Source organism: Aulostomus chinensis, chromosome 1, assembly GCF_037954235.1.
Source record: "Aulostomus chinensis isolate RoL2024-O1b breed Wild chromosome 1, RoL_Achi_v1.0, whole genome shotgun sequence".
NCBI lineage: Eukaryota > Metazoa > Chordata > Actinopteri > Syngnathiformes > Aulostomidae > Aulostomus > Aulostomus chinensis.
The window spans coordinates 41,843,181-41,867,910 of record NC_141320.1 but is presented as its reverse complement, the minus strand read 5'-3'; the positions used below and the strand labels follow the sequence as shown (position 1 = coordinate 41,867,910).

The following is a 24,730-nucleotide window of genomic DNA, read 5'->3' as shown; positions in this document are numbered from 1 at the left end:
AGTTCATTAGCAATTCTTACTACATCACTGTCGCATCATTTTGAGTTAATTAGCAATTCTTATGACATCACTGTCGCATTATGTTGAGGTTCGTAGCAACTTTTACTACATTACTGTTGCATTATTTAAAGGTTCGTAGCAACTCTTACTACATTACTGTAAGCATCACTTGAGTTTATTGCAACTATCACTACATGACTGTTATCATCATTTTGAGTTCATTAGCAATTCTTACAACATCACCGTCGCATCATTTTGAGATCTTTAGCAATTCTTCTGACATCACTGTCGGATTATTTTGAGGTTCGTAGTAACTCTTACTACATGACCGTCAGCATCATTTTGAGGTTATTCGAAACTTTCACTCCATTACTGTTGGCATCATTTTGAGTTCATTAGCAATTCTTACTACATCACTGTCGCATCATTTTGAGATCATTAGCAATTCTTCTGACATCACTGTCACATTATTTTGAGGTTCGGAGCAACTTTTACTACATCACTGTCGCATTATTATGAGGTTCGTAGCAACTCTTACTACATGACCGTCAGCATTACTCTGAGGTTATTCGAAACTTTCACTCCATTACTGTTAGCATCATTTTGAGTTCATTAGCAATTCTTACTACATGACTGTCTCATCATTTTGACATCATTAGCAATTCTTCTGACATCACTGTCGCATTATTTTGAGGTTCGTAGCAACTTTTACCACATTACTGTTGCATTATTTTTAGGTTACTCGCAACTCTAACCGCATGAGTGTCAACATCACTTTGAGGTTATTAAAAACTTTCACTACATTACTGTTAGCATCATTTTTAGCTCATTAGCAATTCTTCTGACATCACTGTCGCATTATTTTGATATTCGTAGCAACTCTTACTACATTATTGTTGCATTATTTTAAGGTTCGTACCAACTCTTACTACGTGACTGTCAGCATCACTTTGAGGTTGTTGTAAACACTTACTACATTACTGTAAGCATCCCTGAGTTTATTAGCAACTCTCACTACATTACTTTTAGCCTCATTTTTAGTTCATTAGCAATTCTTACGACATCACTGTTGCATTATTTTGAGATTGGTATCAATTCTTACTACATCACTGTCGCATCATTTTGAGAGCTTTAGCAATTCTTCCGACATCACTGTCGCATTATTTTGAGGTTCGTAGCAACTCTTACTACATGACTGTCAGCATCACTTTGAGGTTGTTCGAAACGTTCACTCCATTACTGTTAGCATCATTTTGAGTTCATTAGCAATTCTTACTAAATCACTGTCGCATCATTTCGAGATCTTTTGCAATTCTTCTGACATCACTGTCGCATTATTTTGAGGTTCGTAACAACTCTAACTACATGACCGTCAGCATCATTTTGAGGTTATTCGAAACGTTCACTCCATTACTGTTAGCATCATTTTGAGTTCATTAGCAATTCTTACTACATAACTGTCGCATCATTTTGAGATCATTAGCAATTTTTCTGACATCACTGTCACATTATTTTGAGGTTCGGAGAAACTTTTTCTACATCGCTGTCGTATTATTTTGAGGTTCTTAGCAACTCTTACTACATGACCGTCAGCATTACTTTGAGGTTATTCGAAACTTTCACTCCATTACTGTTAGCATCATTTTGAATTCATTAGCAATTCTTACTACATGACTGTCGCATCATTTTGACATCATTAGCAATTCTTCTGACATCACTGTCGCATTTTTTGAGGTTCGTAGCAACTCTTACTACATTATTGTTGCATTATTTTAAGGTTCTTAGCAACTCTTAATACATTACTGTCAGCATCACTTTGAGTTCATTAGCAGCTATCACTACATTACTGTTAGCATCATCTTGAGTTCATTAGCAATTCCTCCGACATCACTGTCGCAATATTTTGAGGTTCGTAGCAACTTTTACTACATTACTGTCGCATTATTTTGAGGTTCGTAGCAACACTTACTACATGACTGTCAGCATCACTTTGAGGTTATTCGAAACGTTCACTCCATTACTGTTAGCATCATTTTGAGTTCATGAGCAATTCTTACTAAATCACTTTCGAATCATTTTGAGAGCTTTAGCAATTCTTCTGACATCACTGTCGCATTATTTTGAGGTTCGTAGCAACTCTTACTACATGACTGTCAGCATCACTTTGAGGTTATTTGAAACACTTACTACATTACTGTAAGCATCACTGAGTTGATTAGCAACTATCACTACATTACTGTTAGCATCATTTTAAGTTCATTAGCAATTCTTTTGACATCACTGTCACAATATTTTGAGGTTCGTAGCGACTTTTACTACATTATTGTCCCATTATATTGAGGTTCGTAGCAACTCTTACTACATGACTGGTTCATTAGCAATTTTTACTAAATCACTGTCGCATCATTTTGAGATCATTAGCAATACTTCTGACATCACTGTCACATTATTTTGAGGTTTGTAGCAACTCTTACTACATTATTGTTGCATTATTTTAAGGTACGTAGCAACTCTTACTACATGACTGTCAGCATCACTTTGAGGTTATTCGAAACACTTACTACATTACTTTAAGCATCACTGAGTTGATTAGCAACTATCACTACATTACTGTTAGCATCATTTTGAGTTCATTAGCAATTCTTCCGACATCACTGTCGCAATATTTTGAGGTTCGTAGCAACTTTTACTACATTACTGTCGCATTATTTTGAGGTTCGTAGTAACACTTACTACATGACTGTAAGCATCACTTTGAGGTTATTTGAAAGTTTCACTCCATTACTGTTAGCATCATTTTGAGTTCATGAGCAATTCTTACTAAATCACTGTCGCATCATTTTGAGATCTTTAGCAATTCTTCTGACATCACTGTCGCATTATTTTGAGGTTCATAGCAACTCTTCCTACATGACTTTCACCATCACTTTGAGGTTGTTCAAAACTCTTACTACATTACTGTAAGCATCACTGAGTTGATTTGCAACTATCACTACATTACTGTTAGCATCATTTTGAGTTCATTAGCAATTCTTCCGACATCAATGTCGCAATATTTTGAGGTTCGTAGCAACTTTTACCACATTATTGTCGCATTATTTTGAGGTTCGTAGCAACACTTACTACATGACTGTAAGCATCACTTTGAGGTTGTTCGAAAGTTTCACTCCATTACTGTTAGCATCATTTGGAGTTCATTAGCAATTCTTACTACATCACTGTCGCATCATTTGGAGGTCATCAGCATTTCTTCTGACATCACTGTCACATTATTTTGAGGTTCGTAGCAACTCTTATTACATTATCTTTGCATTAGTTTAAGATTCGTAGCAAATCTTACTACATTACTGTCAGCATCACTTTGAGTTTATTAGCAACTATCACTACATTACTGTTAGCATCATTTTGAGTTTATGAGCAATTCTCACGACATCACTTTAGCATTAAATTGAGTTCATTAGCAACTCTTACTAAATGATTGTCAGCATCACTTTAAGGTTTTTCGAAACACTTACTACATCACTGTCAGCATCACTGAGTTGATTAGCAACTATCACTACATTACTGTTGGCATCATTTTGAGTTCATTAACAATTCTTCCGACATCACTGTCGCAATATTTTGAGGTTCGTAGCAACTTTTACTACATTACTGTCGCATTATTTTGAGGTTCGTAGCAACTCTTACTACATGACTGTCAGCATGACTTTGAGGTTTTTCGAAAGTTTCACTCCATTACTGTTAGCATCATCTGGAGTTCATTAGCAATTCTTCCGACATCACTGTCGCAATATTTTGAGATTCGTAGCAACTTTTACTACATTACTGTCGCATTATTTTGAGGTTCGTAGCAACTGTTAGAACATGACTGTCAGCATCAATTTGAGGTTATTCTAAACGTTCACTCCATTACTGTTAGCATCATTTTGAGTTCATTAGCAATTCTTACTAAATCACTGTCGCATCATTTTGAGATCATTAGCAATTCTTCTGACATCACTGCCGCAATATTTTGAGGTTCAAAGCAACTCTTACTACATTATTGTTGCATTATTTTAAGGTTCCTTGCAACTCTTACTACATTACTGTCACCATCACTTTGAGTTTATTAGCAACTATCACTACATTACTGTTAGCATCATTTTGAGTTTATGAGCAATTCCCACGACATCACTGTAGCATTGAATTGAGTTCAATAGCAACTCTTACTAAATGACTGTCAGCATCACCTTTAGGTTGTTCGAAGCAACACTTACTACATGACTGTAAGCATCACTTTGAGGTTATTCGAAACTTTCACTCCATTACTGTTAGCATCATTTTGAGTTCATTAGCAAATCTTACTACATCACTGTCGCATCATTTTGAGATTTTAGCAATTCTTCCGACATCACTGTCGCATTATTTTGAGGTTCATAGCAACTCTTACTACATGACTGTCAGCATCACTTTGAGGTTATTCGAAACACTTAGTACATTACTGTAAGCATCACTGACTTGATTAGCAACTATCACTACATTACTGTTAGCATCATTTTGAGTTCATTAGCAATTCTTCCGACATCACTGTCGCATTATTTTGAGGTTCGTAGCAACTCTTAGTACATGACTGTCAGCATCACTTTGAGGTTATTCGAAACGTTCACTCCATTACTGTCAGCATCATTTTGAGTTCATTAGCAATTCTTTCTAAATCACTGTCGCATCATTTTGAGATCATTAGCAATTCTTCCGACATCACTGTCGCAATATTTTGAGGTTCGTAGCAACTTTTACTTCATTACTTTCGCATTATTTTGAGGTTTGTAGCAACACTTACTACATGACTGTCAGCATCACTTTGAGGTTATTCGAAAGTTTCACTCCATTACTGTTAGCATCATTTTGAGTACATTAGCAATTCTTCCGACATCACTGTCGCATCATTTTGAGATCATTAGCAATTCTTCCGACATCACTGTCGCATTATTTTGAGGTTTGTAGCAACTCTTACTACATCACTGTAGCATTATTTTGAGGTTATTAATAACTCTAACTACATAACTTTCAGCATCATTTTTAGGTTACTCGCAACTCAAACCACATGACTGTCAGCATCACTTTGAGGTTATTCGAAACTTTCACTACATTACAGTTAGCATCATTTTGAGATCATTATCAATTCTTCTGACATCACTGTCGCATTATTTTGATATTCGTAGCAACTCTTACTACATTACTGTCAGCATCACTTTGAGGTTGTTCGAAACATTTACTACATTACTGTCAGCATCACTGAGTTTATTAGCAACTATCACTACATTACTGTTAGCATCATTTTGAGGTTAATGGCAATTCTTACGACATCGCTGTCAGCATCATTTTTAGGTTACTCGCAACTCTAACCACATGACTTTCAGCATTACTTTGAGTTTATTCGAATTTTTCACTACATTACTGTTAGCATCATTTTGAGTACATTAGCAATTCTTACTCCATCACTGTCGCATCATTTTGAGATCATTAGCAATTCTTCCGACATCACTGTCGCATTATTTTGAGGTTTGTAGCAACTCTTACTACATGACTGTCAGCATCACTTTGAGGTTGTTCGAAACACTTCGTACATTACTGTAAGCATCACTGAGTTTATTAGTAACCATCACTACATGACTGTTAGCATCATTTTGAGTTCATTAGCAACACTTACTACATGACTGTCAGCATCACTCTGAGGTTTTTCGAAACACTTACTACATTACTGTAAGCTTCACTGAGTTTATCAACTATCACTACGTCATTGTTAACATCATTTTGAGTTCATTCGCAATTCTTACTACATGACTGTCAGCATCATTTTGAGGTTCGTAGCAACTCTTACTACATGACTGTCAGCATCACTTTGAGTTTATTAGCAACTATCACTACATTACTGTTAGCATCCTTTTGAGATGATAAGCAATTCTTACGACATCACTGTCGCATCATTTTGAGATCATTACCAATTCTTCTGACATCACTGTCGCATTATTTTGATATTCGTAGCAACTCTTAATACGTTACTGTTCCATTATTTTAAGGTTAGTAGCAACTCTTCCTACATGACTGTCAGCATCATTTTGAGATGATTAGCAATTCTTCCGACATCACGGTCGCATTATTTTAAGGTTCGTAGCAACTCTAACCACATGACTGTCAGCATCACTTTGAGGTTGTTCGAAACACTTACTACATTACAGCATCACTGAGTTTATTAGCAACTCTCACTACATTACTGTTAGCATCATTTTGAGTTCATTAGCAATTCTTACGACTTCACTGTAGCATTATTTTGAGGTTTGTAGCAACTCTTACTACATCACTGTAGCATTATTTTGAGGTTTGTAGCAACTCTTTCTACATGACTGTCAGCATCACTTTGAGGTTGTTTGAAACACTTACTACATTACTGAAAGCATCACTGAGTTTATTAGCAACTCTCACTACATTACTGTTAGCATCATTTTGAGTTCATTAGCAATTCTTACGACTTCACTGTAGCATTATTTTGAGGTTTGTAGCAACTCTTACTACATCACTGTAGCATTATTTTGAGGTTTGTAGCAACTCTTTCTACATGACTGTCAGCATCACTTTGAGGTTGTTTGAAACACTTACTACATTACTGAAAGCATCACTGAGTTTATTAGCAACTATCACTACGTTACTGTTAGCATCTTTTTGAGTTTAATAGCAGTTCTTAAGACATCACTGTCAGCATCATTTTTAGGTTATTCGAAACTTTCACTCCATTATTATTCGCATCATTTTGAGTACATTAGCAATTCTTACTACATCACTGTCGCATCATTTTGAGATCATTAGCAATTCTTCCGACATCACTGTCGCATTATTTTGAGGTTCGTAGCAACTCTTACTACATCACTGTAGCATTATTTTGAGGTTATTAGCAACTCTTACAACATCACTTTCAGCATCATTTTTAGGTTACTCGCAACTCAAACCACATGACTGTCAGCATCACTTTGAGGTTATTCGAAACTTTCACTACATTACAGTTAGCATCATTTTGAGATAATTATCAATTCTTCTGACATCACTGTCGCATTATTTTGAGGTTCGTAGCAACTCTTACTACATCACTGTAGCATTATTTTGAGGTTTGAAGCAACTCTTACTACATCACTGTCAGCATCATTTTTAGGTTACTCGCAACTCAAACCACATGACTGTCAGCATCACTTTGAGGTTATTCGAAACTTTCACTACATTACAGTTAGCATCATTTTGAGATAATTATCAATTCTTCTGACATCACTGTCGCATTATTTTGAGGTTCGTAGCAACTCTTACTACATCACTGTAGCATTTTTTTGAGGTTTGTAGCAACTCTTACTACATGACTGTCAGCATCACTTTGAGGTTATTCGAAACTTTACTCCATTACTGTTAGCATCATTTTGAGTTCATTAGCAATATTTACTACATCACTGTCGCATCATTTAGGGATCATGAACAATTCTTCCGACATCACTGTCGCATTATTTTAAGGTTCGTAGCAACTCTAACCACATGACTGTCAGCATCACTTTGAGGTTGTTTGAAACACTTACTGCATTACTGTAAGCATCACTGAGTTTTTTAGCAACTATCACTTCGTTACTGTTAGCATCGTTTTGAGTTTAATAGCAATTCTTACGACATCACTGTCAGCATCATTTTTAGGTTACTCGCAACTCTAACCACATGACTGTCAGCATCACTTTGAGGTTATTCGAAACTTTCACTACATTACTGTTAGCATCATTTTGAGTTCATTAACAATTCTTACTACATCACTGTCGCATCATTTTGAGATCATTAGCAATTCTTCTGACATCACTTTCGCATTTTTTGAGGTTCGTAGCAACTCTTACTACATTACTGTTGCATTATTTTGAGTTTAGTAGCATCTCTTACTACATCACTGTCAGCATCACTTTGAGGTTGTTAGAAACACTACATTATTGTAAGCATCACTGAGTTCATTAGCAATTCTTTCGACATCACTGTCGCATCATTTTGAGGTCATTCGCAATTCTTACGACATCACTGTAGCATCATTTTGAGATCATTACCAATTCTTCCGATGTCACTTTCGCATTATTTTGAGGTTCGTAGCAACCCTTACTACATGACTTTCAGCATCACTTTGAGGTTATTCGAAACTTTCACTCCATTACTGTTGGCATCATTTTGAGTTCATTAGTAATTCTTACTAGATCACTGTCGCATCATTTTGAGATCATTAGCAATTCTTAAGACATCACTGTAGCATTATTTTGAGGTTATTAGCAACTCTTACTATATTACTGTCAGCATCATTTTTAGGTTACTCGCAACTCTAACCGCATGAGTGTCAACATCACTTTGAGGTTATTAAAAACTTTCACTACATTACTGTTAGCATCATTTTGAGCTCATGAGCAATTCTTCTGACATCACTGTCGCATTATTTTGATATTCGTAGCAACTCTTACTACATTATTGTTGCATTATTTTAAGGTTCGTACCAACTCTTACTACGTGACTGTCAGCATCACTTTGAGGTTGTTGTAAACACTTACTACATTACTGTAAGCATCCCTGAGTTTATTAGCAACTCTCACTACATTACTTTTAGCCTCATTTTTAGTTCATTAGCAATTCTTACGACATCACTGTTGCATTATTTTGAGATTGGTATCAATTCTTACTACATCACTGTCGCATCATTTTGAGAGCTTTAGCAATTCTTCCGACATCACTGTCGCATTATTTTGAGGTTCGTAGCAACTCTTACTACATGACTGTCAGCATCACTTTGAGGTTGTTCGAAACACTTACTACATTACTGTAAGCATCACTGAGTTTATTAGCAACTATCACTACATTACCGTCAGTACCATTTTGAGTTTATTAGCAAGTCTTAAGAATATCACTGTCACCTCATTTTGAGATCATTAGCAATTCTTCTGACATCACTGTCGCATTATTTTTAGGTTCGTAGCAACTCTTACCACATTACTGTGTCATTATTTTAAGGTTTGTTGCAACCCTTACTACATTACTATCAGCATCACTGAGTTTATTAGCAACTATCACTCCATTACTGTTCGCATCATTTTGAGATCATTAGCAATTCTTCCCAAATCACTGTCGCATTTTTAGGTTTGTATCAACTCTTACTACATTACATTCAGCATCACTGAGTTTATTAGCAACTATCACTACATTACTGTTAGCATCATTTTGAGTTCATTAGCAATTCTTACTACATCACTGAAGCATCATTTGGAGATCATTAGCAATTCTTACGACATCACTGTCAGCATCATTTTTAGGTTACTCGCAACTCTAACCACATGACTGTCAACATCACTTTGAGGTTATTCGAAACTTTCACTACATTACTGTTAGCATCATTTTGAGATCATTAGCAATTCTTCCGACATCACTGTCGCATTATTTTGACGTTAGTAGCAACTCTCACTACATGACTGTCGCATTATTTTGAGGTTCGTAGCAACTCTTAATACAATACTGTTGCATTATTTTAAGTTTAGTAGAAACTCTCACTACATCACTGTAGCATCATTTTGAGGTTTGTAGCAACTCTCACTACATCACTGTAGCGTAATTTTATCCTTGAGATTGGGGACCAATAATTTTATTTTCCATTTTTGGGACATGTACTGTACACAGACACACAGATTTATGAAAGTCACTTTCAGGTGCCTGAAATTCCTTTGGGGACTAAAGTCTAGAAAAGTAATTTGAACATTTGTGTGTACTTTGTTTTGTGATGATAAGATTTACACCGACCAAGTCAGCCATATTGGCACCAAAATCCAATTGGCATGTCAATAAACATCACCCAATAAACCAAGGTCTTCTGTCTAAATGTATGTCACTGAAACATACTGTATTGTATTGCCTCACACTTACAGCATACAAGGATGCATGGCATGGGTGGAACTGCCCGAATCTCTTCTGCAATGGAAGTTTGGTCAACCGTGTGGAACATTCCTGCACGATCCCCTTTGAGTGGGAAAGTAGCATCAACACAGCACCACGTGGTCCACCAGCAGCTTGGATTTCTGCTCCTTGTCTTGTAGTTCCACTTGACTTCTCCAAGGGAAGAGACTGCAAATAGTCAAGAACTCTGGGAAATTTGGTGGCTGTGGCCTCCTCAAATTCCACATTGATGTGGACACCAGTTCAAAGTTTGAAGTGCAGTTATCAACTCTGCACTGAAGTTGTTTCGTTAAAGGATAAATGATTTCCATTGTCCAATGATTATTTTACATTCCAATCCTCTAAAGTGATGGACTGATACTGTAAATATGTAGAAATTCTCTATTGTTCAAAGTACAGATTCTGTGTTTATACATTGTTGTAGTTTTTATACTTGGAGAAACCAGAATCTAACAGGAAATCACTGTAGAAAGTTGGCTCAGTTTCATAAAGTAACAACTAAATAGCTTCAATTGACAGTGATTGACCTTAAACTTGGCAATTTTAATCACTATGCTTGCTTTTCCACTGTCAAATGAACTTTTTAATGGGAAATTCCTGCTCATAGACTGGTTTGTTTCATACATGAACCAGTAAGAGCCCTGAACTTAGAGAAGAACCTGAAAGGTCCTTGTTCTTCATGTGTTTTTACGTGATGGGCCTTTTTTCCTGCAGTTTAATTCACATTTATCAACAATTAAAGGGCACCTAGAATGAAAATCATTGTTTTTGTGTTTTTGGTGTTTCTTCAACGTCCCCCAGCTGTGGGGAACACACACCAAGTGTGAGGCAGTGTCATAACCTCTGTTTGAAGGATCTCCCCTTTTTTGAATCGCCGTGGGAAAATGGACCAATGCGATTTTGGCTTAAGTGTTACGTCACAGTTCAGTCAGTGCCCCCGAGCGAGCCGAGTGAGTGCAGCGCTCTTGTGTCGCAACTGGAGCCTGCAGCAGCAGCACTGACTGAGCAGATTGATTGAAGGAATGGCCTCGATACAATTGACACCTTTGTTTTATCTGCGCTGTCTGTCGCTAGCTGGCCTGGCCTGGCTTGAGGGGGAAGGAATCTCGCCAGCCAGGCAGGCTACCAAGGGGCCAGGCCACCAGGAAAACTCCCAGTTGTCCCGACGGTCACCCCGCCGCTGCATATACGGCTGGATCTGCGAATGGGCCGTGGCTACTTGGTATCTTATCTTACAAATGTTGTTGTATGATATGGAATGTTGTCAATTGACAGTAGCCGTCACACTTAGCACTGGCGACAGTTAGCCGAGAAAGTGGGAGTACTTTCTTTTCAGTGACAGTGAGGGCAGCCAATCACCGAGTAGTAGTTAAATGAGGTTGCCAGATAAACAACTGCAACTGATCTCCGTCAACTCATGCACTTGCATAAATAATGAGGTTGCCAGATGAGGTCAGAAACGACCCCAATAGGGACAAATGAGGCATTCTAAACCCAACATGGTAACATAGCGGTTTCAGAGAGCCTTTTAGGAAGCTTCTGAGCCATCACAGACCCAACCATTTTTTGTGGGGTTACATATCACACCACAGAACAAGAATTAATACCCCTTCAACCTCTCTATGGCACCTTTAATGTACTGTAATTTAATGAGTTGGGACTGTGAAAGCTGCTGTGTATTTTTACAGTTTATTCCATGTAATTTTGTGGAACAGTTCATCACTGTAATTTGACGGTATTCGTCTGGAAACTCTGCTGCCAGACTTTTTACCGTTTTTTTCTAGTTTTTTTTCTTGACAGTGTACACAGAGGTCTCGTGGTTGAGCCGGGGCACACAGAGTCCCGCCCCCACACAGCTGAGAAACGCAGCTCTGAGCAGCTGCCTCAGTCACACAGAAGATAGACGCGTTTCCTGGTTGGCGAGTGCAGACACAACTTCTCTGAGTGCAGGGTTCACTTCTCTCATTGCTGTTTGTTCACTGTTGAGGTTTTATTCCTCCACCAACCTGCTTCTGTCTGGAAAGAAACAAATAACTGGAGTGCTGCACATCAACAGACTTGGTGTTTGGACACGGACGAATGAAGTTTGGCTTTTTGTTTCTTCCATCAGATCAGAGCTGATAGGAAAAACAATCAGGTGGTTTTATTAAACCAGCAGTGAGCTGGACTTCAGCCCAGGTCCTCAGTCCCACTGTCAGTTCACTTCAACATGGACGAACAAAATCCAACCCTCACCTGGCCTGGAAATCAATAACAATTACATAACAACTCCTTTATTTCTCTCCTGTTCAGGTCCAGTTGGACTCCATCCATCATCATCTTCCGCTTATTCCTTACTATTAAGGGTCACGGGGGGGCTGGAGCCTATCCCAGCATCTACGGGCAAGAGGCGGGGTACACCCTGGACAGGTCGCCAGTCCCAGTTGGACTCATTCATCTCTATTTGTTAGGATTTCACTTCATGAGTTCAGAAGCATCTTCACATGAGATGCTGGTTCCTCAAATTGATTGATCGTTGAATTCTGTGTTTGATGTCTGAATTCTGTCTTTGATCTCTGGGTTCTGTGCATTGAATTCCTGCTCCAGTCTTTGATCTCTGACTGATTCTAAACTCATCAAAGGATCACATCAGCATCTTGGTCCAGACTCCAGATGGTGATTTTACCAAGTGCACCACAGTCCTTGTTGCTGTCTGCTGTTGGGTCACAGCAAAGTAAGGAAACAGCCTGACGGTCCTCAGGAGGAAATCCAACAGCCTCCAAAGATGGAGGTGAATCTAGACCCTCTCATGTTGGCCATCCTTGATGAACTTGGGCGGTACTCTGGTGCAGGGATGAGGTCATGGAGCGTATCTGGGAGCAGTCCTGATGTTAAATGCTGTGATGAAGGACAGTGTGGAGGCAAAATGGACAAAATGTGTCAACATCAAATAAAGTTGTAAACCTGTTTGAAGTCTTATTTTGTGTTTGATGGACATTTTTAAAATCACTAATGATTTTTTTGACTGAACGTCCTGGATCCTGTGGTGCCTGATGAGGAGACAACTTGAGTACAGAGTTGGAGAAGAGGGTTTTTGGAGGGGAGATGATTTTTGCAGTGCTACAAGTCAATAAAATGTCATCATTTTTCAAAATGTCCTCACTAAGATGGTTATTAATTCTCTCTCTCCCTCATTCTCAGCTGCTACAGCCTTTAAAGAAAACCTTTGACTGGTGGATCTAACAAAGATCAGATGTTGTCTCCTCTAGAACATCAACAGCTTAACGTTGTGGGCAGGACTCCTACCTGAGCAGGGAGACCCCAATGGATTTCTAGTCCTGATAGGGAGAGGGAGCCTCCTGGGTCACGGAGTGGGGAACCTGATAGGGAGTGGGATGACCCGCCCATTGTGGGTGATTGACAGGGCAGGTTTGATCTATGTTTTCATTTTCAAAAGTAATTTTGAATATTTGTGGAAAGTTAGCCCAACTTGAACATGGAGAAGATGTCTTCTGATAGTGAATCCACTGTTGTCACATTTAAGGATCACTTGAGCTGATAAGATGAAGGCTACACAGGACCAGCTGGAGATGCCAGGGATTGAACCCAGGGCCTCATACATGCTCAGCATGCGCTCTACCACTGAGCTACACCCCCTCTGGTAGAGTCACTGTTTAACTGATGCAGGAACACAAACACAGACACAACATTTATTTTCTTCATTTTAGGGATGTCTGTGTAGGTTCTCATTCATCCAGGTCATCGTAGATCGAAGCGAAGTAAAATCTGGTCAAATGGACGTAAGTTTATCTTGAAGACGTTTCACCTCTCATCCGAGAGGCTTCTTCAGTTCTAGTGAAGAGTGTGGAAACTCCAGCTTATAAACCTATGTGGGAGTGGTCAGTGCTATTGTGGTGGAAACGACCCTCCCGAGACTCACCTGGCCTCCCCAAACGACAGTCGTTGTGCGGTGTCAGGGAGTTTCACCGACCACTCAGATGCTAATGGACTGTGCTGGCAGCAGCAACTCAGTCGCGTTTTAAGGTCTCATATGTGTGAATGTCACTGAGAAGAGAACTGATCTTGTCCTGGTAGTCAGTTGTGTCAAGGACCACCATGCATCTTCCTTTGTCAGCCGGAAGGATGGTGATGTTCTCATCTTTGCTCAGTGCATTCAAGGCCTTCCTTTCCTGGACCGAGAGGTTGGCAGAGGGGACCTTCGCTTCGGAGAGGGCCGCTGTGACCTTGAGTCGTAGTTCATCTGCTTTTGTGGTGGAGAGGTTGTTCTTCTTGATGGCGGATTCTGTGGCAGTGATGAGGTCCACCGTCGGGAGATGTTTCGGGGTGACAGCAAAGTTCATTCCTTTGGCAAGGACGCGTTTCTCAGGACTGGTGAGCTCCCTGTTGGATAAGTTCCTTATCCACCTGTCCTGTGAGTCCGCTGGGGTTGGGCCTTCTGCTTCTCGTTCCCGGTCGAGGCGAGACTGGAGGCGAGCGAATGTCCTTTTCTGCCTCTCCTTGCTCTTCTGATGTTGAGATAGTTGGGCTGTCCCAACGAAGGAGGTGACCTTGTCCAAGATGGCGGGTGGCAAAAATGGCGATAACTCTTGATTAAGGTGATCTAGCTTGGTCTTTAGTCCCTCGATGGTGAAATGGACCTGTCTCACTCTCTCGTTGAGAAGCTGATTTTGTGCCCGTTCCAAAATCTTGCTGGCCCTGTGGCCCCTCACGGTGGATCCCAGTAGTAGGCTAGTGGGAATGAGGTTGTGTTGGCGGCATCGGAGGTTGGAACGTAGATGGTTCCTGTAGTCTGCGATTTTCCTTGCAGTCCATTCGCATTCCCGCACCACACTAAGGATGTCCTTCCCATAGTGTTCGGCAAGATGTCTGTGTAGGTTCTCATTCATCCAGGTCATCGTAGATCGAAGCGAAGTAAAATCTGGTCAACTGGACGTAACTGAGCCTGTGATCTCAAAGGCTCTGTGATCTCTGTCATTTCACTGTGATGTCAGCCCTCACAGTCTGAAGGCGTGTTCACATCAATCGTGACACAAATTTTCGTGCAACAAGTTCACATGTAAAGTCCATGTAGAGAGCTGAACTGGTGTGTGTACTCGCCGGCAACGTGAGTGACGCGTATTCATGCATTTGAAAGTATTCAACTTTTGTGACAAATTCTCATGACAAGGAGTCCAGAGAGCCTGTCAGCGTTGAGATTCCCCTGGCGTCAGGGAAGTCATGTGAACGGTCCTGGAGCCTGGAGTTGGTGTTGGACCTTGATATCCTGGCACCGATCCTCACAAACAGGTCATCGAACAGGAACCTCGTCAGCCTGAAGTATCGCTGGAAACGGCCGTCGTCCAGGCGCAGTTCTTGGAGAAAGAGAGTTAAGAAGTTTAGAGGTCCAAGAAGCTTCTTCAGTTCAAAACTTGCCTTTAACCTTCAGTCTAACGCTGTTCCAGCATTGGATGAAAGAGACTGGTGCTCTTATCTTCTTCAACACTGACTTGTTCTACCAGGACAAGAGAATCTGAGCTTGGATGTCATTTAGCAGTCAAAGGCTTGTTAAACTGGTCAACATCAGCTGGTGTTCACTCTGATGATGTAGCGATGGTCTGGATTCTTCCTTCTGGAGCACCAAGCTGCTGGGAAGAAGCCTGATGATGTCAGAGTTGTGTTCAGTGGCTCCTGCTGGGTCCACCACCTACTGAATTGGATGATAAAATGCATTTGTTGGACTTTTGGTTTTTGGTGACAGCGCCACCTATCGAATTAGATTATAGCAAAATACTACTTTCTAACTGTAGTATTAAAGGTTTATTCCACCAAAATACTACTTCCTGTCCTTTAATTTCTAACTACTGTATAAAAGGTTTATTCCAATTCCTCCAAAATACTTTCTAATTTATAGTTTTAAAGGTTCATTCCACCAAAATACTTTCTAATTTGTAGTTTTAAAGGTTCGTTCCACCAAAATACTTTCTAATTTATAGTTTTAAAGGTTCATTCCACCAAAATACTTTCTAATTTATAGTTTTAAAGGTTCATTCCACCAAAATACTTTCTAATTTATAGTTTTAAAGGTTCGTTCCACCAAAATACTTTCTAATTTATAGTTTTAAAGGTTCCTTCAGTTGAGGGCTCCTGGTTCTGTGTGAGGGGTTGAGGGTCGATATGGGATGATGAGGAAGATTTCATGTCACGATGGTCCTGCTAAAGTAACTGTGAGTCATGAAATCAAACAATGTCATCAAAATACGCTTGAACTCTTAAAATGGCAATAAAATCAACTGACTCATTTTACCACAAACACTTTTATTGTGTTTTTGTGAGCATCATTTTTCAAACATTATAACATAAACTTTAAAAAGGGTCCATTCACTAACACTCTTACTTGAAGGTAGTCACTGATATCAGTAAACAGCTGATAAAGATTTGTGTTCATGTTTTAATTCTCTACTCTGACCTGTGCTGAGACACTGGACCAGAGAGGAAGACCTGCTCAGCCTCCTGCATGGACCAGTTCTGCAGCTCAGTGATGACGACGAGGGATTCAGCATTGAGTTCATTTTAAACTTTTTGGAGGAAACACCTGTAAATTAACCAGCAGTTACTGGTGATGCTTCACAGTTTCCAAGCTCAAACGGCCTCCTGCTTGTTGGACTCACAATTTCCAAAAAATGTAGACATCAAAAGTCAAATCATGTTTTTGTTTGGTTTTGTGTTGTTTTGTTTTTTACTGGAGGAAAACTTCAAATTGTGATGATGTGTCTGACTTAGAAACTGAACCCCCAAAAATCAAAAAAGTCTCCTTCTTCTGTGCCGTGATCTCAGAGCTGATCATGATTGATCTCATCAATAATCCTTGGCAGCCGACCAGTCACACACAGCCCCCCCCCCACACACACACTGAGACATGCAGCAGCTCACAGTAACTGCCTCAGTCACACAGCAGATAGACTCCTTTCTATAACAAGATAAGCAGTAGAAAATGGATGGAAGTGATGATGAACTGATGAACAGGTGATTTGTCCAAAAGTCAACATCAGATTCATTTGCAATCTGTGGAAGCAGTTTCATCTTGAGGTTCCAGGTAAGAACAGCCAGCTGTGGGCTGACACACATCTCTTCAGGAGCACTTCTATGCTCCAAACTTGCCAGGTTGAATTGTGTCTGTATTCTGAGGGCAGCAGGAGGACGGAGGAGTGAGGACACACACATTTGGAACTGAGAGCAGCTGTGTGTGGGATTTCCCCAGCAAAGATAAAACCAGCTCCTTCATGCTGGCTATGAAGGCTCACAGTCACACTGACCCAGCTACAAATACTTTGATATGCAACAGACTGGTTTCTCTTCTGGTAGTTTGTTATCAACTGTTGTCACATTTAAGGATCAATTTAGCTGATAAGATGAAGGCTCCAAAGGACCAGCTGGAGATGCCAGGGATTGAACCCGGGGCCTCATACATGCAAAGCATGCGCTCTACCACTGAGCTACACCCCCTCTGTCAGAGTCACTGTTTAACTGATGCAGCAACACAAACACAGACACAACATTTTTATTCTTCATTTTAGGGATAAAAAGGAAGTCAGCCTGTGATCTCAAAGGCTCTGTGATCTCAGTAGTTTCACTGTGATGTCAGCCCACACAACCTTAGACCACAGAGGCAAGTCAGGCTCCAGGAAGCTGAGGCTGCTCCGTTCTCAGTCCAGTCCAGAGTGAAGGTTTTCCTCTCAGAAGCTTTCCAATCCAGGCCAGATCCTCTCTGACTAGCAGGAGTCTTTGACCAGGAAATGAGAATTATATTGAACGTCTGCTCATCCTCAGAATGAAGTAAAAGTATTTGTGTTCCTAAAATAATCTCCAGATGCTAAGATCAGTTATTAACATTGATTGACAGCTCTAAACTGAGCCACCATCACTATACAGTTGCAACTGAAATATTTAGAAATATTTCAAGGAAGCAGCAGGCCCTCATCCGCCCCGGTCCACCCGACTGTGTCCCCTGAGACAGATGACAGCTCACTTCTGGCAGAGGCAGTTAGGTTGAGGACCGTTGCTGATGTCATCAACTGATGTCTCCATCACCAAAGGTGACAGACAGGATGGTCATGGACATAAAACAGAGGTCGAAGAATGAGAAAGAATGGTTGTCCTGACTGAAGTTTAGCTTGAGCTTTTTAATTTGTTACAAAAGAAAGTATTGGTACAAGTAAAGGCAGGCGAACTTTCCACAAATATTCAGAATTAACTTTGACAACCAAAACATGAACCAAGACGACAAAATAGTGAACATGAAAAAGGAACCAGTCCCACCTTCTTGTGTGTTCCTGCTGAAGTAAATGTTTATGAAGATTTGTTGTGTTCTTTTTCCAAAGGTCCAGCCAGCATTGCAGGTCTCAGGAGGAGGAGCCACTTCAGCAGGATCTGTGGGACAAATCCCCCCACGGTGAGACCTGTCCAGCTCCCTGCAGCTTTGCAAGTGTTACCAACTCTTCATTCCAGCTGTTTGGTTGAATCCCATTTTTTCACCTTTGAACCTTTTGAACACTGATGAGGAGGTGAGGCTGGAGGCAAAACCACAACCTCACGTCATCTCACAGGATGAACCAAAATGCCAGACACTTCCTGTCACTGCTCCAGCACCACCTGTCTCCCCTCCATGTCTTTACCATCTGTGCAGCTTCCTGCCGTCCCTGGACCCTCACAGGTGATCGCTCCACCTGGAGCCTCACAGATGGGTTCAAACCTCCCAATACCTGCAGCCCAGCCTCGACCCACTCAGACACAGTCACCCGTTCAAGCTGGGCCTGGTACCACACTCCAGTACAGACAGAGAGAAAGAAGACACACGGGATCCTTTGAAGAAAATGTAATAAAGACAGGAAGCCCCCATCACATTGTCAGTGTTTCAGTGACTGGCATTGGGAAGAGACTGAGACAAAGTCAGTTATGAATGGAGGGCTGAGTTGGAGCAGAGGGGGACAGGATCCTTGGGGTGGACTGTCTTTAGGAGGCTGAGGTGTCTGGTGGTCTTGGTGGACCCTCTGCATCTCAAGCTGAGACAACAGAGTCCTGTGTTCTTGAGTCATTGTCTATAGTCTCTGTTGTTGGAGAGCTCAGTGTGGTCCCTGGTGGTCTAGTGGCTAGGATTCGGCGCTTTCACCGCCGCAGCCCGGGTTCGATTCCCGGTCAGGGAATGAGTTATTTAGAGGTTGAAGGAGAGGTGATCAGGTGGTCCACATGATGGTGGAGGTGATGAACTGTGAATCCATCATGGCTCCACTCTCACCCCCATTGTAGTGTTCTTGGTTCACTCCGCCATGGCCCCATGTTGAAGGGTGACTGTCTCATTCAGGTTCAACCCTTTGTTAGACTCTATTAAGTCACTGACTCCCAAACTCTGTAATCCTCCTTAGTAGCTTTGGTTCCTTGCAGCACAGAAAGTCTGTTCACTGATGTAGGAACTGAAAATCTTAGAGCTCCGGTCCTTCGTTCCTTCCTCCACTGAGCAGAAGAAACACAGAATAGTGGGCAGTTCCTCCTACAGTTCTCAGAAAGTCTGAGGGCACCAAAGAAAGGAGGGAAATGCAATCAATGTTGAATTATTTTACATTTCTTATATTTGATCAAAGATAGAACTTAATAAGCGTCCATCAACCTGCAGGACAAACTCCTTCACTGTGTGGGAGGTTCAGAGTCCCTGGTTTGATTGCAGCTTTGACCTGAGCAGGTGTTCATCCTCATCTCAGTAACAGGGGACACTTTATCACAGCAGTGGACAAACATCAGCATTCATCACCCAGCAGCTCCTCTGATCAACAGAACAAGCTGAAGTATTCTGAGAATGAGGGCATGGATCCCTCTACCTCCCACATGCTAAGCTAGCACTCTACCATTGGAGCTAAGTCCCCTTTTGAGCTTCCATTTGAGTTTTCTGTTCCCATCTCTATGGTAACGGTCAGTTTTGACCCACATCTTCAATCAGCTGTAAAATTCACTAAAAACAATTTTCTATCATCCAAGTTGTTTCCATCTCTTGGTTTCCTTGTTAGGCTTCCTTATCCATGGAAATATTGGTTTGAATATTTTGTTGTGGGCCTCTGGACCTTTTTTTAGTCAGTAAACCCTCGATTTCAATTAAAAAAATGATAAAATGAACCTTTGGGTTTGGCATAAAAGTCTTTTTTTCAGCAACAGAACTTTAATATAAACACAAAATGAAAAGCAGAACAGGCCAGAACACAAACTCTGCTCTGCCGTCCTTCCTGGTTACTGGGCATGGACTGCTGGAAGGGGCATTTTCCTCAGAAAGGGACAAGACGTTCATCCACTCTCACCTCTGGCCCTGGGATGAATGTTGGTGCAAGGAGCTGCACCCATCTTTCCCAGACATCCCCAATGGGGGCAAGCTTGTCAGTTCTTGCTCCGGTGTCTCTGTCGTCAAATCTGAGGACTCTTGATGTTCGTTGAAAGTTCTGAAGTGGCCTTGTGGCCCGGAAAATATTTCTGCCTGTCGATGCGTCCCAGAGACGATCAGTGGCCTCACTGCAGGATCTGAACACTCCAGGAAGAAGAAGAACACCAACAGAAGCATCCAGGTGTCCCTCATCAATGTCTTTCCACTTGTCACCATGGACTTTTTTTCCTTTGAGGTTTGTCACAGCAATGCTGACTCTTTTTAGTGACAGTGGCATGAACAGAACCATCAACCATAAACAGCTCCAAACATGTCTTGATGTCACTGCCTCTCGTCACAGCAAACCTTGTGATTCCAGGGCTCATTTTGATGACATCAGCAGCAGCTGCCCTGCCATGTACATCAGGAGACACTGAGCTCCAGCCAATGTTCCCTGTAGTTTTTCATGTGTCTGGTTATCCTCACAAGCTCCCTGAGCTCACTGAGGACCACTGTGAGCACTGAAACTGGGAGACGGTTCCACAGGAGGGGAGCCTGATAGCTGAAGGCTCTGGCTCCATTCTACTTCTAGAACTCTAGGAACCAACAGTAACCCTGCATCCTGGGAGCGAAGGGTTCTAGCTGGATAATAGGGGACAAGGAGCTCTGTCAGGTAGGAAGGAGCCTGACTGTTGAGGACTTTGATGGTAGAAGGAGAATTTAGAATTCTATTCTGAATGTGACAGGGAGCCATGCAGAGAAGCCAGTACAGGAGAGACATGGTCTCTTCTACCAGTTCTAGTCAACACACGGGCAGCAGTGTTCTGGACCAGCTGGAGAGTTTTCAGGACCTACTTCTTCTTTTGGTCACAGGTTTGAAGATACCTGTGGAAGTGAAAGGAAAGGCTGCGAGAGACCTGCCACACCTCTCCTGTGACCTGGGACATGATGGCAGTGGTGGGATTTGAACCCACACCTCCTCAGAGACTGGAGCCTTAATCCAGCGCCTTAGACCACTCGGCCACACTACCTCACTGTGCTGTTCTCTGAGTTGGTCTGCTAAAGGCATGTTGAAGAGGAAGTAACAATGATATCAAACTGATTCTGAAGGGGGACCCCTTTCCTCCCACGGTCACAGGAAGTGACGACAGCGCTGCTAGAGGCAGGAAAGAAATGGTAAAAGGACTCAGTTTGTACAGAGCCTTTCTACCTCAGCAGCACTCAAGGAGCTGAACAATGTCCTCTCATTCACACACTCACACACTGATGCTGAAGGCTGCCATGCAAGGAGCCAACCTACTCATCAGAAGTATTTAGGGGTTCAGTATCTCACTCAAGGACACTTTGACATGGTCACTGGAGAAAGTGAGGATCAAACCAGCCACCCTTTGGTTGCCAGACGGCCACGCTAATCCTGAGTCATGTGACCTGGATAAGATGGTGAACTACAGCTGATCGCCACGCTAGCAAACCTCTTTTGTTTGGTTTGGTTGTTGTTTAGTGACTGTGGATGAATACACAGGAGAAGTTGAGCATAAATTTGTGTTCCCTGTTCACTTGAATATATGCAGGAGTGTGAGGTGGAAATACTACTTGGAGGAGAATGAGAGTTAAGTCTCAGCGCTATGACCTGTGCTGACACTAAAACATGTCAGCCCACAGAACAAAGATGGCAGTCCTCTGGGAAAGCAGGTACACCACACATACATGAAGAAACCCTACAGGAAACAAATATGTTGCCAGAGACTTTTACTCTGTTTTTGTTGTTTACCAAAGTACAGGATTGGAAGGAGACTGATGGTCGCTGTTTGGGTCATGTGACTGAAGTCATCCAGTCACGTGACTGAAGTCATCCATTCATGTCAGTGATGTCACTTGACAGGACTCTCATTACCAAATCGGCTGCTCTGCAGCACAAGACACAATCATTAGCTCAGTGCTACGTGAGCCAAGAGCAGCAGGTGAGCAGACAAGCCGCGTTACCTGTCCGAAGCAAAACATCCGGCGCGGAAATGACGTCACCCGTCAGGAGCAGCGAGAGAGAGACAGAGAGAGAGATGGGGCAGGGAGGGAATCGCCCCTCTTATGAGTGAGGGCGCCTCCGGTGGTTGGCTGTGCAATTGCCAATTAGGCATGACAGCTCACAGCTGTCTGTGCTGCCACACACCGATTCAGGCCTGGGCTCCTGTCTCGCTGCCAAACTCCGCCTGACTCCGTAGAGCTGGTCAGCCTCCACTCAGTCCTCTTCATTTGTTTGGAGGTCACCATCGTTCATCCTACACACCTTTCCACCTGCCTCTTAGCCGTCTACTTGAAGCTCAGATAAATCCAGGCTAATTCATACCTGCTACTCAATATGGGCCTTAATTACTCTGCTGGAATTATCACTCTGTCTTAAGGGTTTTCTTAATTGTATTAAATCCTCTTTAATTTCCAAGAAGTCTTCCAACTCATTCATTCATGCAAGCCACTGATCCACAAGACCTCATTGATGAGCTTCAACCTGAGACTGAGTGTTTCTCGTTGGACGAGACACCCATTAAATGAGACTCATTGTCAGTCCATTGAAATCTACTGGTGTTCCTGGTGAGTTGATTTAACAACATGAGCTGACAGAATCTACGTTCAGGTAGGAACCACCACATCCAGGGGTCTGGACCTTTGAGCAGGCAGAGCCATCAAAGTAGCAGACTAAGCTAGCAGACATTAGCATTGAGAAGAAACTGATACCTGAGCCTACTTTTGGGTCTGGTCAGGTGATGACACAATAATATGAGATCATTGTCAGACTGACGCCTGCTCAACACTGACCAAACACTATGGCATTGTGGGAAATTTCTGCTTGGCTCGCGCCCATCAATACATATGAAGAAATTTCTCCAGAATCAGAATTGACAGTGGATACAATTGAGTCCACACTGGTTTTTTCATTCTGAGTCGGGTGCAGGTGTGGACCTTCAGACACAGTCTGTGTTTGTGTTGTTCATTCAGTGATTTTTCTTTCAATTCCAATCAAAGCCCCACAGCTGCAGAAAGTGAGAGGACAAGCAGGGATGTTCAAGATGAACGCCCAACGTGTGGCTTGAACCCACGACCCTGAGATTAAGAGTCTCATGCTCTACCGACTGAGCTAGTCAGGCAACATCTGAGTAGCTTCAATAGCCTGAACTGATCAGAGTGAGAGACGCTACAAGCTCTCCATCAGACTCACAGTCACATGAGCCATCACATGATTGATGAATGACCACAAACACCTTCATCTTTGACAAAGAAGTCAAATAAAAGGTGAACCACAGATGAGACACCAGTGGTAAAAACACTAAAGTGCTGTCAAGGAGAAACAGGATACGAGCAAACACACACACAAGTTACAGAGAGAGAACTCTCCCAAAGGGAACCACTCAAAGGAGAACCTAGAGATCATCAGGCTGGATGACCTCATCAACATGAGACAGGTGGATAGAAAACAAGCTCAGAGATGTCAGGAACATGAGATCCAAGTGGTGAGAGAGCAAGAACTGGTGAGGTTCCAGAACCAGGAGTGAGGTGAAGCCTGCATCACCTACTGGGAGCTTTTAGTCTAAGGTTCAACTTGGACTTGAATGATTTCTGCAGAGACAACGTGCAGGGAGGGAATTTGGAGATGAAGAACAAGTTCCTCTCAGGCTTTCATGGAGTTTTCAGGAGTCAAACAGACCCTCCTCTGATTGGTTGTCAGATGTGTTCTCATTGCACCACAGCCTCCAGGTTGAGGGTTCTGATCCTAGTCAGACACATTGACTCTGATGCTGCTGAGCCTGAAGGGAGGATGAAGAAAGGAGTGTCTGAGAGAGCTTCACCAGACAAACTGTCCAGTTGAACAACAAACACTAGTCAGTAGGAATGTTGCTGCTGGGACCCTGATTCAAACCAGGGTTGCTGCAGCCACAACACAGAGGACTGACCACTGGAGGATCAGGGCCTCCTGGAGGCTGAGGTTGGAGCTGCTCTGTCTTTGTCTCACTGAGAGATCAGAGACAATTGGAGTCCACAAAGAAATCATTGAGAAATCAAGGAGAGATCAAAGAAAGAATTCTAAGATTAAAAATAGAACTCTGAGATCAAAGGTTGAAGTTCCCCAAGGTTCAGTTTTAGCTCAGACCCTCTTTAATATCTCTGTACTGCCACTTGTCGTCAGGAGACTCAGTATAAACCTCCACAGTCCTGCTGATGTCGCTCAGCTGGACATCGCCGTGTCTCCTGGTGACTCAGGACCAGTTGATGTCCATTAACCTGTCATGGAGGCAGAGAACAAAACTGAGGTCTTAATTAAAGCTGGAGGCAGTGTTGTTAGGGCCTGAGCCTCCTTCTGTCCACTGCAGAAAAGTAGCAGGAGTC

General features: G+C 41.9%; 5 non-coding genes across 5 annotated transcripts; 1 reads left to right on the top strand and 4 right to left on the bottom strand.

Moving 5' to 3' along the window:
• Positions 1-13,539: 13,539 nt before the first annotated feature.
• On the bottom strand, positions 13,540-13,611 carry trnaa-agc (transfer RNA alanine (anticodon AGC)). Its single transcript has one exon. It is a non-coding gene; the product is annotated as a tRNA-Ala (tRNA).
• A 3,774-nt stretch (positions 13,612-17,385) lies between these two features.
• trnaa-ugc (transfer RNA alanine (anticodon UGC)) lies at positions 17,386-17,457 on the bottom strand. The gene has a single exon. It is a non-coding gene; the product is annotated as a tRNA-Ala (tRNA).
• Positions 17,458-19,082: 1,625 nt separating this feature from the next.
• Positions 19,083-19,154, top strand: trnae-uuc (transfer RNA glutamic acid (anticodon UUC)). Its single transcript has one exon. It is a non-coding gene; the product is annotated as a tRNA-Glu (tRNA).
• A 2,148-nt stretch (positions 19,155-21,302) lies between these two features.
• Positions 21,303-21,384, bottom strand: trnal-aag (transfer RNA leucine (anticodon AAG)). Its single transcript has one exon. It is a non-coding gene; the product is annotated as a tRNA-Leu (tRNA).
• Positions 21,385-23,420: 2,036 nt separating this feature from the next.
• On the bottom strand, positions 23,421-23,493 carry trnak-cuu (transfer RNA lysine (anticodon CUU)). The gene has a single exon. It is a non-coding gene; the product is annotated as a tRNA-Lys (tRNA).
• Between the last annotated feature and the right edge of the window lie 1,237 nt (positions 23,494-24,730).